The following is a 14,871-nucleotide window of genomic DNA, read 5'->3' as shown; positions in this document are numbered from 1 at the left end:
GCAACTCCAGCTCGACAGGCTGGCTGAAAGCATGGGGCTTGCTTAGCTTCTATACTTGCAACATTGTTTCTTAGAGCGCAAGCTCAGAACCCAGCAGTGGCAGGCAGGGAACCTTGGCTTCCTCCATCACTGGAGAAGCAAGCCTCCTATTCGCATCAGCTGCCTGGGTGCCTGGGTGCTGGCTGCCATCTTGCTTGGCAGTTAATTTGCATATCGCCCTGATTAGTGTTGGAGGTACGGTTATTTACCATGTTTGTCTATTATTAGATAGGATGTTAAGTAATAAGGAAAAAAGTCATCTTTGGTCATCACCTAGTCCTTATTCTTGGTTTCTGGCTAACTATAGACTGGCTGGTCTGGTGCCCAAATTGTAGAATTTACATCCCTCCCTCCTCCCATACCTTCCACGTCCGTTATTCCCTCCCCATCATCAGAGAACACGGAAAAATACAAGCACATATCCTTTATACACATGGTAGTGTTTATTCAAGGACACCATTTATATACTGATCTCCACATAATGCCCATTTTGTAAGCATTTTTTGTAGAGAGGCTACCCACACTTAAGGGTCTTCTTCTGGGAGGCCTTGGGCATCACTTGTGGTAGAACACGCCAGCACTTCTTCTCCTTCGTTAGTTGGCTTGCTTACGGGAGGTTTTTTACCCATTCTGGAGTAAAACGCAATTATCTGATTCTTTCTGTCTTTTTCATTTTTTTCGTCACACTGCTTAAGGAACGAATTTCCCTTTGCCTTTACTTTCGTTGTCTAGTTGGGAAACACAGAAAGACATTGTTGGTTTTGGGGAAGAAATTGGACAATGGTTGGGAAAGGGGCAGGTAATAGAATGCCAATGGATTGATTGAGGAAGTGTCTGTGACAAAAAGAGCAAGGCCGGGGTCTTGGGTGAAGAATTATTGGGGAAGAAGAGGAGGCATATGAGTAGGGTAGTCTGACCTTATTCTTGTCTTTGGCATCAACTTGCGCAACGGACTTCCCATTCACTTTAGTACTTGAAGTTTCTTGGTCCATCCTTGAGATTGGAGTCTGATTCCTTATCTAAACTAGGCCACAGTATTTTCTTAGTAACTTTGGTTTTGTTGTAGCAACAGACCCTCCTCCAAGGATCCTGGCCTCTATATATACTCTGCAGGACAATGAGGAGCCACACCCTTGAGCTCTGATTGGCCAGCAGTCAGTGGTCGCCATGGTGTGGCTTGACATCACAAAGGCTCAGCTTAACCATCCAGGAGGGGGAGCTGGTAGAGGACACAGAAGACTCAGATGCTCTCATGGGATAAAGGGGAGCTTCCTCAATGCCTTCTAAAATTTTTTCCAAATTGAGCTCTCACTCCTCATTTCCTATACTTCAATTATTGTGCAGAATATGGTCCGGAGGTGGTGTTTCCTCTATCCATTTCCTATTACCTCCCCCGCCCGGCCCCCCAGCCATGCGGTGGTCAATTCTATTATTCATCAGATATTATCATTACCTAATATTTTGTGTGTTGTTTTAATGGGTGTTTTTTTTATAATAGCTTTATATTTTCAAAAAAATTATGAAGATTATACCCATATCCCCCATACCTAGTTTCCCTTATTATTAATATTTTACTTTTTTATGGTGCAATATTTACATGTAATGAATCATCAGTGAAACAGTTAAAGTCAAACCTCAGTTCTAAAACCTGTCCAATGTCAGTTTGGTTGTAGACCAACTGGTTCAAGGGAAAACTGTACAGTTTTTGAACAAAATTTCAGTTCTTGACCTGAAACCCTTTCATGCTGATACCTCTGCATGACACAAAGCCTCCCTCATGCAACAAACAAAGGAGAGAATATCTTAGTTTCTGGCAATATCTATGATTAGCATAATTTTAAAACATAAGTAGCCATCAAGGATGATAATCTATCCACGGCTGTGTAGGAGCTCACAAAACAGTCACAGGCAACTGAGGAGGTAGAAAAATTGTTGTTGATTTGGATAAATGAAAGAGATTAATCAAAGGGCTTGTATGTATGCATATAAAGATAACCAATGGACACATGCACACATTTCAGGGGTCTGGGTATGTTCCAAGGTATAGGGGAGGCCGGGGGAGGTCAGTGGTAGAAAAAGGAGACATATGTACTATGGTTTTTAATGCATTTAACAATAAAAAGTAAAGTAGTTAGCTAGTGATAGCATTTGCGAGCCAATGATTTGAGGAAAGGTGAAGATGGTGCCTTCTGACCTCCTGAAGGATACACCTGAATGGAGTGCTGGATGTGATTCATTTAAGGCTAACAGGGGGTGGTTTCATAAATTTAAGAAAACAAGTGGGTTTTTTTTTTAAATTAAACAGTACATTAGCTAGGTACTTTTTTAAAAGAAAGTTAAAACAGGGAATCTTTTGTGTGTCTGGGATGGATTCATTCAATTTACATATATGTTTAATGGGAAAAATTATTTGGTTTTCCTTTTTTATATTTCTACTAGAGGCTCAGTGCATGAAATTCATGCATGGCAGCAGGGGTGTCCCTCAGCCCGGCCTGCACACTTTCTAATCTGGGACTTCTCGAGGGAAGTCTGACATCTCTCTCACAATCCAGGACCCCTTGCTTCTATCTGTGCACCTGCCTGCCAGCCTGATCCCCCTATTTTATCTGCCCTGCAGGTCTGATAACCCTAATTGCTCTCACCTGCTGGCCTTATCCTCCTAACTACTCTCCCCTACTGGCCTGATCACCCTAACTGTTCTCCCCTGTCGGCCTGATTATCCCTAACTGCCTCTGCCTTGGCCCCACCACCATGACTTTGTCCGGAAGGACGTCTGGTCTAATTAGCATATTATCCTTTTATTAATATAGATAGAGGTCTGGTGCATGGGTGGGGGCCGGCTGGTCTGCCCTGAAGAGGGTCCCGGATCAGGGTGGGGGTCCCCTTGAGGGGTGGGGACAGCCTGGGTGTGGGACCTGGGGTGGTTTGCATGCCAGCCATGACCCCATTGGGATGGAGGGATCTCTGCTGGGGACAGGGCTGGCCTGAGCAAGGGACTGAGGGCCATTTGCAGGCTGGCTATGCCCCCATCAGGGTGGGGTTCCCAGCTGGGGAGCGGTTGGAGTGGGTGAGGGGCCTGGGGCAGTTTGCAAAATGGCCAGCCCTCTGATGCAGTAGGGGGCCTTGCTGGGGGTGGGGCGGCCAGGGCCAGGCATTGGGGTGACCTGGGCAAGGGCCTGGGGGCATTTTTCAGGCCAGCCAAGTCCCCAGCTTTGTCCGGAAGGTCTCCAGAAGGTCTCCCAGGCTAATTAGTATATCACTCTTTTATTAGTATAGATTGATTTCAAAAGAGGAAGTCAGAGGGAGAGTTAGAAACATCAGTGATGCTCGAGAATAATTGATTGGCTGCCTCTTGCATGCACCATACTGGAGATTGAGACCACAACCCAGGCATGTGCCTTTGACCAGAATAGAACCGTGGGAGCCTTCAGTCCACAGGCTGATGCTCTATCCACTAAGACAAACTGATTAAGGCTGATTTGGTTTTTGAATAAATCACTTCTCAAACAGCCTTCTGAAACAAATAAATTTCAAGAAATGAGGTTCTCCTGTATGAAGTCTTTATTTTATTAATATTTGCTTAGTTTTTACTTAATGTGATTTTTCCACCGTAGGATGCCATCCAGAATACCATACTAAATTTTAGTCATCATGGTATGCCTCATTGGGATCCTCGAGGCTGTATGGTTTTCTAGATTTCTTGTTTTAGAGGACCTTAAACTTTTGGTTTGTTTGCTTGTTTTTTACATTAAATCCTCAGATATTATTGATGTTATAATTGAAGGTTTATACCATTTTACCAAACTCTATTTCCTCTACCCCTGAGTCCCTGAAAAACACTTTTCTACTCTGTGTTGGAATGAGTTTGACTGTTTCCATTTTTAATATTCCACATATAAATGATATAATGCAATATAGGTGCTTTTTTTGTGTGTGTGTGTGCATAATATCTTCTTGATAGTTTCATCTATTGATGAATACTTACATTATTTACCTTGGCTATTGCAAATAATGCAGCACATTGCCTCATATTTTGGATGTCTTACCTAAAACCCCACAGAACTAAATACCCATTACCCATTTTTATGTTTCAATAAAGACATGAATTATCACACTTCCAACACTTGGCCCTTCCAGGAAACCTTCCCAGGTTGCATGTGGGGTGTGTATTATTACTGGATATACTTCACTGATTTTTCTCCACTCCCATCCTCCTATTTATTTATTTTTTTCTTCTGGAGAACATCAAATCAAGTCAGTACCATCAGGGTTATGGAATATCCATGACAGTGGCTGAATTCATCTATTGGCTTTATCACATGGATGTCATCAATGTTCAGGATCCTATGGTGTGTGTGTGTGTGTGTGTGTGTGTGTGTGTGTGTGTGTGAGAGAGAGAGAGAGAGAGAGAGAGAGAGAGAGAGAGAGAGAGAGAGAGACTTGGGCAGCAGCAGCAGAAGCATTTTGCAAGTTCCTGGTGAATCTTCTGCTTTCAGGTGTGTGACATCAGCATCTCTCATAATAATTACTCTTCCTCCATGAGTGACTACCCCATGGACTTGTATATTGAACAGGCTATCCAACTATACTTTATATAGAAAGGGGACCAACAACTGCTTAAGACACGATGAATGTTCACAAGTTAAACACAGTGTCAGTCACATCTTATTTTGGAACTGAAACATATGATTCAATCTGAGATTCACAAATAGGTCCAGTTTGAGAAACATGATTGAGGACTATTTTAAGGAAGCCTCCTGACATTCTATGTTAATTTGCTAAACTGACTAATTTGCAAAGCTAGATGTGGTGAAGATACTGTCTGCAAAGATAATGAGAGATAACAGGACTGGAGAGGTATCCTGTGAGTACCCAGGTAAAGGTGCATTATGTCCTTAAAGGTGAAGTTTAACTGTAGCTACAGTCTGTTGAAATAGACACTGAAGGAGAAAAAGAAGGTGGCTGGCATGACGGACGGGAGGGAGAGGATGTGGTAAGTGAGGGGATGAAAGGAGAGTGTGTGGTGTGTGTGTGTGTGAGTTATTGAGGGACAGTTAAATCCTGCAGCAACAGCAGGGGCTGGCAGACCAAGCTCTCTTAGACAGGGAGAGACTACCACTGCTGTGGGCACTCCTCAGACTGCGGGACTCAGGCACGGAGCCCACGTTATCTTAAAGAGGAAAGCGGCCACTTCTAGGAACTCATCAGCACCACCACCCAAACAGGCCTTAGACACTGCCCACGACCCAGTAGCCACTCCAGCCAAAATCCTGCTACCCCACCTGCAGAACCATGGACCCTGAGACCTCCACCTCCAAAGGTGCACCGTTCCTGCAGCAGTATGTGTGACTCCCCCCCTCCCCAGCAGCAGACTTCTGGACACCACATTTCCACATTTCCAGTGAGCAGACTTCCAGGGCACACCACTCCATAGGCAGCTTTTGGGAACTATGTGAGCCCCCACTGGGTGTGATTTTGTACAGACACAGGCGCGCTGCCCCACAGTAGAAATTCTGAATTCCCTCTTCCTGAATAGCTACCCACAGACAATCCAGCTGCACAACTTCAGCGCCAGGGCCCCTCAGAGTGCGTCAGAGCTGTGAATGGGCAAAGGCACTGCCATAATCGCACATTTCCATAGAGCAGGCCCCCTGAGTCTATCTATCCACAGGGCGCTCTGGGGAGCCTCTGTGAACCCTGGCTGGATGCGATCTTGGACAAACAGGGATGCACTCCCCCGGCAATAGAAATTCTGAATTCACTCATCCAGGCTATCTGCCCACAGATGCCTCTATTACACGGCTTCAGTGCCAGGGCCCTTCAGAGTGCTTCAGTGCACCGTGCTGACAAATGCACCGTGGGTGCCCCTGTGAACCGCCACTGGGAGCGTGTGTCTATCCAACACAGGTGCAGCAGCAAAAACTGAGTCTTCCCACCACACAGCTCCAGAACTCTGGACAATACAGGCACATGCTTTTCCAGCGCACAAGCTTCCCAAGCCCACCCCTCTGCAGGCAGCCCTTGAGTGCTGCTGTGAGCCCCTGCTTGGCATGTACTTATACAAACAAAGGTGCACTGCTGGGCTGTAGAAACACTGAATTCCCTCTTCTGGGATACCTGCCCACAAACACCGCAATCCTGTGGCTTCAGTGCTAGGGCACTTCAGAGTGCATCAGTACACCCTAGTGGCAAACACACCATGGGTACCCCTGTGAGCTGCCACTGGGGGTGCGTATATCCAACCATAGTGGCAGCAGCAAGATCTGAATCTGCCCACCCCAAAACTACAGAACTCTGGACACCATAGTCACGCCTTTCCAGAGCGCAGGTCTCCTGAGCCCCACCACCGCAACAAACAGTTCCTGGGTGCCACTGTGAACCCCCGCTGGGCTCGTACGATTTAAACCAAGGGTGCAAGAAAGCAAAAATTGGGACACCCCCCTCCATGGCTACTGACTTCTAGACACTGCAGTTACGCCTTTCCAGCTCGTAGGCCAACATCAAGAGAACCAAAATATCACAAGTAGGGAACTACGCTAGGTTACCAAGCCCAAGAGACTTGAGAGATCACACCAGTAGCACCATCTCCAAAAGAACCTGAGTAGCAAAGCAAACGAATCTACAATTAAAATGTTACAGCAAAACATGGGAAGACAAAAAAAGCAATTCCCAAAGGAAAGAAAAAGAGAAATCACCAGAAAAGGAGTTAAAGGAAATTGAGGCTAGTAACATACAAGAGAAAGAATTCAGAGTAATGGTTATAAGATGCTCGAATGGCTGGATTACAAATACACACAACTCAATGAGAATTATGAGGAGCTGAATGATAATGTCATCAACATGAAAAGGAACCAAGAGGAAATGAAGAACGACATAACTGCAATAAAGAACACAATGGAAGGCTAAAACAGTAGACTAGAAGAGGCAGCGGACCGCATCAGCGAAAATAACAAGGCAAGGTAGGATAAAAGACACAAACACAGCAGCAACTGGAAATTAAATTTAAAAAGCAGGAGGAGAGCCTAAGGGAGCTTTGGGACAACACAAAACAAAACAACATTCACTTAATAGGGGATACCAGAAGGAGAGGAAGAGAAGCAAGTAATAGAAAACCTGTTTGAAGAAATAATGACAGAACACTTTCCTGATATTGGCAAGAAAAAAACTACACAAGTCCAAGAAGCACATACAGTCCCAAACAAGATGAAACCCAAAAGACCAACACCAAGACACATCATAATTAAATTGGCAAATATCAATGACAAAGTAAGAATCTTAAAGGCTGCCAGAGAGAGACAGAAAGTTACCTACAAGGGATCTCTTATTAGAATATCAACTGATTTCTCAACAGAAACACACCAGACCAGAAGGGAAAGGAATGAAATATACAAAGTGATGCAAAGCAAAGGACTGAATTCAAGAATACTATACCCAGCAAGGCTATCATTCAGAATTGAAGGTGGAATCAGAAGATTCACAGACAAAAAAGGGCTAAGAGAGTTTATTACCACCAAGCCAGCAATGCAAAAATTCTAAAGGGACTGCTGTATAAAGAAGAAACAGAAAGGCAAGAAGAAATGCAAACATTAAGAATAAAAATGAAAATTAACAAGTACGTATCAATAATGACATTAAACGTAAATGGATTAAATGCTCCAATCAAAAGACAAAGGGTAGCTGAATGGATAAGAAAACATGAACCATATATTTGCTGTCTGCCAGAGATCCACCTCAAAACAAAGCATTCACACAGACTGAGAGTGAAGAGATGGAAAAAAAAATTAAGGCAAATGGAAATGAGAAAAAAGCTGGGGTTGCGATACTTATATCTGACAAAATAGACCTCAAAGTAAAGAAGATAACAAGAGATAAGGAAGGCCACTACATAATACTAAAGGGAGCAATTCAATAAGAAGATATAACTTTGGGAAACATATATGCACCCAATACAGGAGCACCCAAATACATAAAACAACTTCTGGAAGATATCAAGGGAGAGATCAATAGCACTACATTCATAGTAGGGGACTTTAATACTCCACTGACAGCACTGGATAAATCGTCTAAACAAAAAATCAGCAAATAAACAGCAATCCTAAATGACTCACTAGATCAGATGGACTTAATTGACATCTTCAGAACATTTCACCCCAAAGCTACAGAATATACCTTCTTCTCCAGTGAACATGGGACATTTTCAAAGATAGACCACATATTAGGACAAAGGCAAAGTCTCTTCAAATTCAAGAGGAGAGAAATCATAACAAGGATCTTCTCAGATCACAATGGCATAAAAATAGAAATCAACTACAATAAAAACAATGAAAGAAATCAACTACAATAAAAACAATGAAAAAAATCAAACACTTGTAGGCTAAATAGCATGCTATTAAACAATGATTGGGTTACAAAAGAGATCAAAGAAGAAATTAAAAGAATCCTGGAAACAAATGACAATGAAAACATAACAATAATGAAAGCAGTATTGAGAGGGAAGATCATAGCTCTACAGGCCTACAGCAAAAAAAAAAACAAGAAAAACTGGTAATAAATTATCTAACTGGGCAACTGAAAGAATTAGTAAGAGAGCAACAAGAAAAGCACACAGTATCCAGAAGGAAGGAAATAATAAATATCAGAGCAGAAATAAATGACATAGAGACCAAAAAAAAAAAAAATACAAAAGATTAATGAAACCAAGAGCTGGTTATTTGAAAGGATAAACAAGCTTGATGAACCTCTAGCCAGGCTCTCCAAAAAGTAAAGAGACAGGACCCAAATAAACAAAATGAGAAATGAAAGAAGCAAAATAACAACGGAGTCCACAGAAATACTAAGGATTGTTAAAAAATACTATGAACAACTCTATTCCCTCAAACTAGACAACCTGGAGGAAATGGACATATTCCTAGAAAAATATGACCTACCAAAACTCAATCAGGAAGAATCTAAAAACCAGAATAGGCTGATAACTATGGAAGAAATTGAAGCAGCCATCAAAAAGCTTCTTGCAAACAAAAGCGCGGGGCTAGACAGCTTTACAGGAGAGTTTTATCAAACATTCAAGGAAGAACTAAAACCTATTCTCCTCAGACTTTTCCAAAAAATTCAAGAGGAAGGAACACTTCCAAGCTCATTCTATGAAGCCAGCATCACCCTAATACCAAAACCAGATAAAGACACCACAATGAAAGAGAATTACAGGCCAATATCCCTCATGAACATAGATGCCAAAATCCTCAACAAAACTCTAGCAAATCGGATCCAGCAGTACATCAGAAAGATCATACACCATGACCAAGTAGGTTTTATCCCAGGGATGCAAGGATGGTACAATATCCGAAATCAATAAACGTGATACATCACATAAACAAATTGAGAGATAAAAATCACATAGTCATATCAATTGATGCAGAAAATGCATTTGACAAAATCTAGCAGCCTTTCTTGATAAAAACTCTCAGCAGGTGGGAATAGAAGGATCATACCTCAACATAATTAAAACCATATATAAGAAACCCACAGCCAACATCATACTCAATGGGCACAAACTAAACCCATTTCCCCTAAGAACAGGAACAAGACAGGGATGCCCACTCTCACCACTCCTGTTCAACATAGTACTGGAGGTACTAGCCATTGCAATCAGACAAGAAGAAGAAATAAAAGGCATCCAAATTGGAAAAGAAGAAGTAAATCTGTCCTTATTTGCAGATGACATGATACTGTACTTAGAAAAACCTAAAGACTCATTAAAAAATTATTAACTTAATAAATGAATTTGGCAATGTAGCAGGATACAAAATTAACGCCAAGAAATCTATGACATTTTTATACACCAATAGGGAACTTACAGAAATAGAGACTATAAAAGCAATCCCATTTACCATCGCATCAAAAAAGTAAAATACTTAGGAATAAACTAAACTAAGGAGGTCAAAGACCTGTATGCAGAAAACTAAAAGATGTTGAAAAAAGAGATAGAGGAAGACATAAACGTGGAAGAACATACCTTGTTCAAGGAATGGTAGAATCAACATCATTATAATGTCCATACTACCCAAAGCAATCTACAGATTCAATGCACTCCCCATTAAAATACCAACAGCATATTTCACAGATCTAAAAAGAATTCTCCAAAAATTCATCTGGAATAATAAATAAATAAATACTGAATAGCTGCAGCGATCCTGAGAAAGAAGAACAAAGTGGGAGGGATCTCAATACCAGATACCAAGATTTGGAATCAGTCTAAGTGCCCATCAGCAGATGAGTGGATTGAAAAACTTTGGCACATCTACACAATGGAGTACTATGCTGCTATAAAAAGGAAGGAACTCCTACCATTTGCAACAGCATGGATGGAGCTGGAGAGCATTATGCTAAGTGAAATAAGTCAGTCAGAGAAAGATAAATTTCACATGATCTCATTCATTTGTGGATTATAATGAACAACATAAACTGATGAATAAAAATCGATCTAGAGACAGAAAAGGATTGATCATATTCTCAAACCTCAGAGGAAAGGCAGGGGAGGGTGGGGGTAAGGGGAGGAGATCAACAAAAGGACTTGTATGCATGCATATAAGCATAACAAATGGATAAAGACACCAGGGGTTGAGGTCATGAGTGCGGGAATGGGGGGGGTCAATGGGGGAATAAGGACACATTTGGAATATCTTAAACAATAAAGGAAAAATTAATGAAATATATAAAAATTAAATGAATAAATAAATGAAATAGACACTGAATAGAACAATTCACTCAAATATTTTGCTATGGCTGCTAATTATTTATCAGTTTCTTTGTGTAGACTCAGTAATTTTAATAATATTGTATATGGATTCCCTAATGGGTGGGACCATGACATTAATGATCTGTAAATTCACACTGATGAACCAATCATGCTTTCAGGTTTAAGAGAAAGTCAAATCTGGCTGTTAAATTCAGAAGCAGTAGGAATAATTATACCTTCTCTAACTAGGTCTTATATAATGGGAGTCTACCTTTGAAGGCCATATTTTCATTTACGTTGTGCCATTTTTCAACTAGGGTGAAAGGTGTTATTTTATTAGTAGGGAAGAAGATCCATAGGAAAATATTTTTTAAAGCTGATTATCAGGGCAAAAGTTTCATTTTACTATTCATTAGTTCAGATTGTCATTATGCACTAGAAAATATTTTAGGACAACAGGTGTGAAAGGACAGAACAGGACTGATAGCTGCATCCCTAACTCCTCTTCCAAGAAAAAACCACAGAATGTATCAGTTACTCAACCTGCCCTTATCTCAGCCAATGGGAAAGTGGAGTAAACTAGCCCAAGGCCAAAAGTATGCTAGCCACCCCCCTGTCTTTGTGTAACCAGACCCTAGCTGCACCCTGCCCTTGTGTCACTAGCCCCCGACCCTCACTCAACCAACTGGAATCGGCCAAATCAGTGGTCAGAGTGTGCCCCCACCCCCCGACCCCAAGCCCTATAAATTCTTTGTTCTCTTAGAACTCGAGGCCCTCTCTCACCCTATCACTGCGTTGGTAGAGGAGGCAGAGGGACCAAGTCCTGGGCTTGAATAAAGACTCTATGCTTTTGCATCGGACTCGGTGCTCCCTAGTGGTCTGTCTTGGGGAATTTTGAAATCTGGGCATAATATTTGGGGGCTCATGCAGGACCCCCAAGATTCACAAGGGACCCCGATCTGGAGAGTCTGACTGACCGCGATAAGTGTCTGTGTGTTGTCTGTTGTGTTCTGTGTGTTTTATCCTGTGTGAGCTCACTTCTGAAATCTGTAGTTCCCCAAATGGTCTAGGTGGACGCACTGGAGAACCTCGGACAGGAGGAGTTGGAGAACGCTCTGATCCTCTGTCTGGAGGGGTGTGAAAACCCCTCAGAAGGGGGTGGGTTCCCCTCGAAACTCTGGGACGAGGCGGGTTGCTCCCGCTGGTTGGCGTAAGGCCATCATCCAGTTTTCGGCTTTGCTTCTGCGGGGTCGGAAGGCTGTTCTGGGGCGCCTTTGTTTATCTGTGGTTGTGTGTTTTTTTCTGTTTTCTGTGGACTTACTGGATGGACATTATGGGACAGACTCAAACTACTCCTTTAAGCATTATGGTCACTTTGAAGTCAAGGGCTGGGCCAAACCAGCTTGCCAGCTTCAGGTGTGGTTTTCCAGAACCGCTGGAAACTTGGGACCTTGAAGCTTACTGAATTCAAATGATAAAAAACTTATGTCTTGCATTTTTTAATTTTATTCTTAAAAATGTTACTGATTGAGAAATGCTGAATATTTGACTTGCCAGATAAAAGTTTAAGGTTCGGATTGAATTGAAAAAAACCTGTATGTTGTGGTAGCTAAATGCCTTTGCTGAATGAATATCTGGTGAAAGTGTGTAAGTGTGGAGGGAGGGGGCCTGTCCTCTCCTCTCCTTTGTGTGGCTCCACAACTTCAGTCAGGCGGGCATCTGAGTAACGATCTGTGAAAACAGGTCACCCCCTCCCTTGTCTGTCTCTCGTCACTGATCATCATGGGGTTGGGACAAAGTCTGTTTGTGTGGAACTAGCCAATTTACCACAGAGAAGGGGACTGGAACTGGCCTGTGTAAAGCCAAAACTACTTTGTGCTGTCTGGGTGTACACATGAGAAAAAAACCTGCTTTAAGGGGAAGAAAGTAGAGAACTTTTAGTTGCTTTACTCTAAGATATAATTTTGCTGTATCAGGTTAAAATTTTAAAAATCTAGAATTAATTTAAAAATATAAAATTGCAATCCAAAGAAGTTTAACAAAGGCTGGCTAGATTCCAAGATTGCTTAGTTCTGAGATTACTTGTAAAAAGCAAGAGAGAAGTCTTTTCAAGTTAACTGTTTGCTTAGCAAGCTAACAAAGTAGTAAATTTCAAAGAACTTGTTATTTATGGTTTTCTTATCTCTTTGATGAACAAAAAGGGTTTACAGCTCCGCAGAGTGGAGAGATTTACTGCCTGTGATTATATTTTGTTTAACTTGCTGTTTTCAATTATTTATTAAAATCCTCATGGAGGACATAACCTGGTCTTTCCCTTCCTCCCTCATCCTGATTCTGAAAGCATCTGTAACTAGATTTCAGATGGCCTCCAGGCTTTCTGTCTGCAATAAATCTCCCTATACACCCGTTATCTTTCCAGGCTGACTAGGAGCCATGCTTCCCCACGGGTTGGACCCCAGCCTCCAGGAGGGAGGACTCTATAGAAGCGGTCTATAGTTTTCTTCAAAACTCCTACTGTTTAAAAGAAGGCGTACAGCTGGACTGGGGGACAGCAGAATTGATCAGAGAGATCAAAAGTAGGGGGAGGAAGTGTGTGAGGGAAAGAAACAGGTTTGGGCTGGGACAGAAAGGAGGGATGTTGGCAGTTATGCTGTTGGCTTCAAATCTAACAGGTCTTAACAATGAACTTCAAGGTCACAAAAAGTAACTGTAAGCAGTCTTTCTCCACCCTGGTTTATTCTTTTTAACCCCTCCAATGCTGAATCAGACCGATAACTCTTCTTAGTTTTATCACAAAAGGTCTAGATATATCTTAAAAGTAAAAATACATTTAAAATGTATTCATAAATATTAATCTAAAATTGCTGAATGTTCACTTTTGGTAATCATTAAAAGATTAAAATTTCTAAGAACAAAAAATTCTAATACATTAAAAAAAAAGAAAAACAAGTAAACTCCCAAGAGGAAAGCGGAGGAGGAACAAAGCTAAAATCCGCAACCGCCCTTTTGATTTAGAACTGTTTTGCTAGGCAGACTCAGCCCCTGAGAGCCAGGTCAAAGAAGGAGGGGCTGTTGCCAAGGGCACTGGGCGCACCCGCGGCGCTTTGGGTGGTGCTGGTTATGGCGTCGCTCCTGGGGCCCCAACGAGACCGTGTGAGCAGAGAGAATAAGGACCACTGGAAGGCACAGGGGGACTGCAATGCCCAGAAGCCCCTAGTGGGGAAGAAGTGGAGTGCACAAATCAACAAGAACCTACAGGAGCTGCGGCAGCTGCTGGCGGGCACCGAGGTGAGGCTGGCAGGCCGGTGCCCAGGGGTTGCTGAGTGGGTGGACAGGGGTCAGGGCATTGCCTGGCCTCACCTCCCTCACCCACCTGGTGCCCCCCGCTGGCGCAGGTGCAGGCTAAGCTGGAGAATGTGGAGGTGCTGGAGCTGATGGTGCGGCAGCGCGTGCTGCGGGGCAGGGCTTGCAGGCGCAAGCAGCTGCAGGCAGAAGCCAGCGAGCGCTTTGCTGCCAGCTACATCCAGTGAACCCCCTGCTTGAGTCCATACCACTGCAAAAGGACAGCGGCTTCCGGGATTTGCTGGGGGACACTCTGGCTGGGCCCCTGGGAGACCCTAGGTGGAGCAGCTGGCTCACAGGAGGGGCTGATATCCCCTTCTAGTGCACTCCCTTGAGAGAGACCTGGTTGCTGCTCTGCCACAAAGGGAACTGGTAAAAAGGCAAGAAAGCAGGGCCCTAAGAGTTAACAAACGGGCACTCTCCCTGGACCTAGGAGCCATCAGGACTTTGAAATTCTCCAAGAGAGGAGGAGTCTGACTCAGAGACTGGCTGAAACCTCATTGGGTTAGGAGAACTGGAGGCTGCATGTTGAACTTATAGACTACAGTTTTCTGGGCAGATGTCCGAGCCCATTTGTGTAGAGGTTAGCTGCCTCTGTGCAGCAAACAACTTTCTCCTGTGCCAGAATGCATTTTATGGAGATTGTTCAGACTGTGTTTGAGGCTAGAGAGGAGAAGAATGACCGCTGCACACAAGCCCTGACTGTGGCTTGCAGAGAACTGAGCAAGGTAACTCCCATGCTACATTCCCAGGTG

General features: G+C 43.0%; 1 pseudogene; it reads left to right on the top strand.

The window, feature by feature from the left end:
- Positions 1 to 13,894: 13,894 nt before the first annotated feature.
- On the top strand, positions 13,895 to 14,438 carry LOC118654376 (annotated as a pseudogene).
- The last annotated feature ends 433 nt before the right edge of the window (positions 14,439 to 14,871 follow it).

The sequence above is a fragment of the Myotis myotis genome, unplaced genomic scaffold (assembly GCF_014108235.1).
Source record: "Myotis myotis isolate mMyoMyo1 unplaced genomic scaffold, mMyoMyo1.p scaffold_m19_p_4, whole genome shotgun sequence".
NCBI classification, from domain to species: Eukaryota; Metazoa; Chordata; class Mammalia; order Chiroptera; family Vespertilionidae; genus Myotis; species Myotis myotis.
This window is presented reverse-complemented; position numbering and strand designations above follow the sequence as displayed.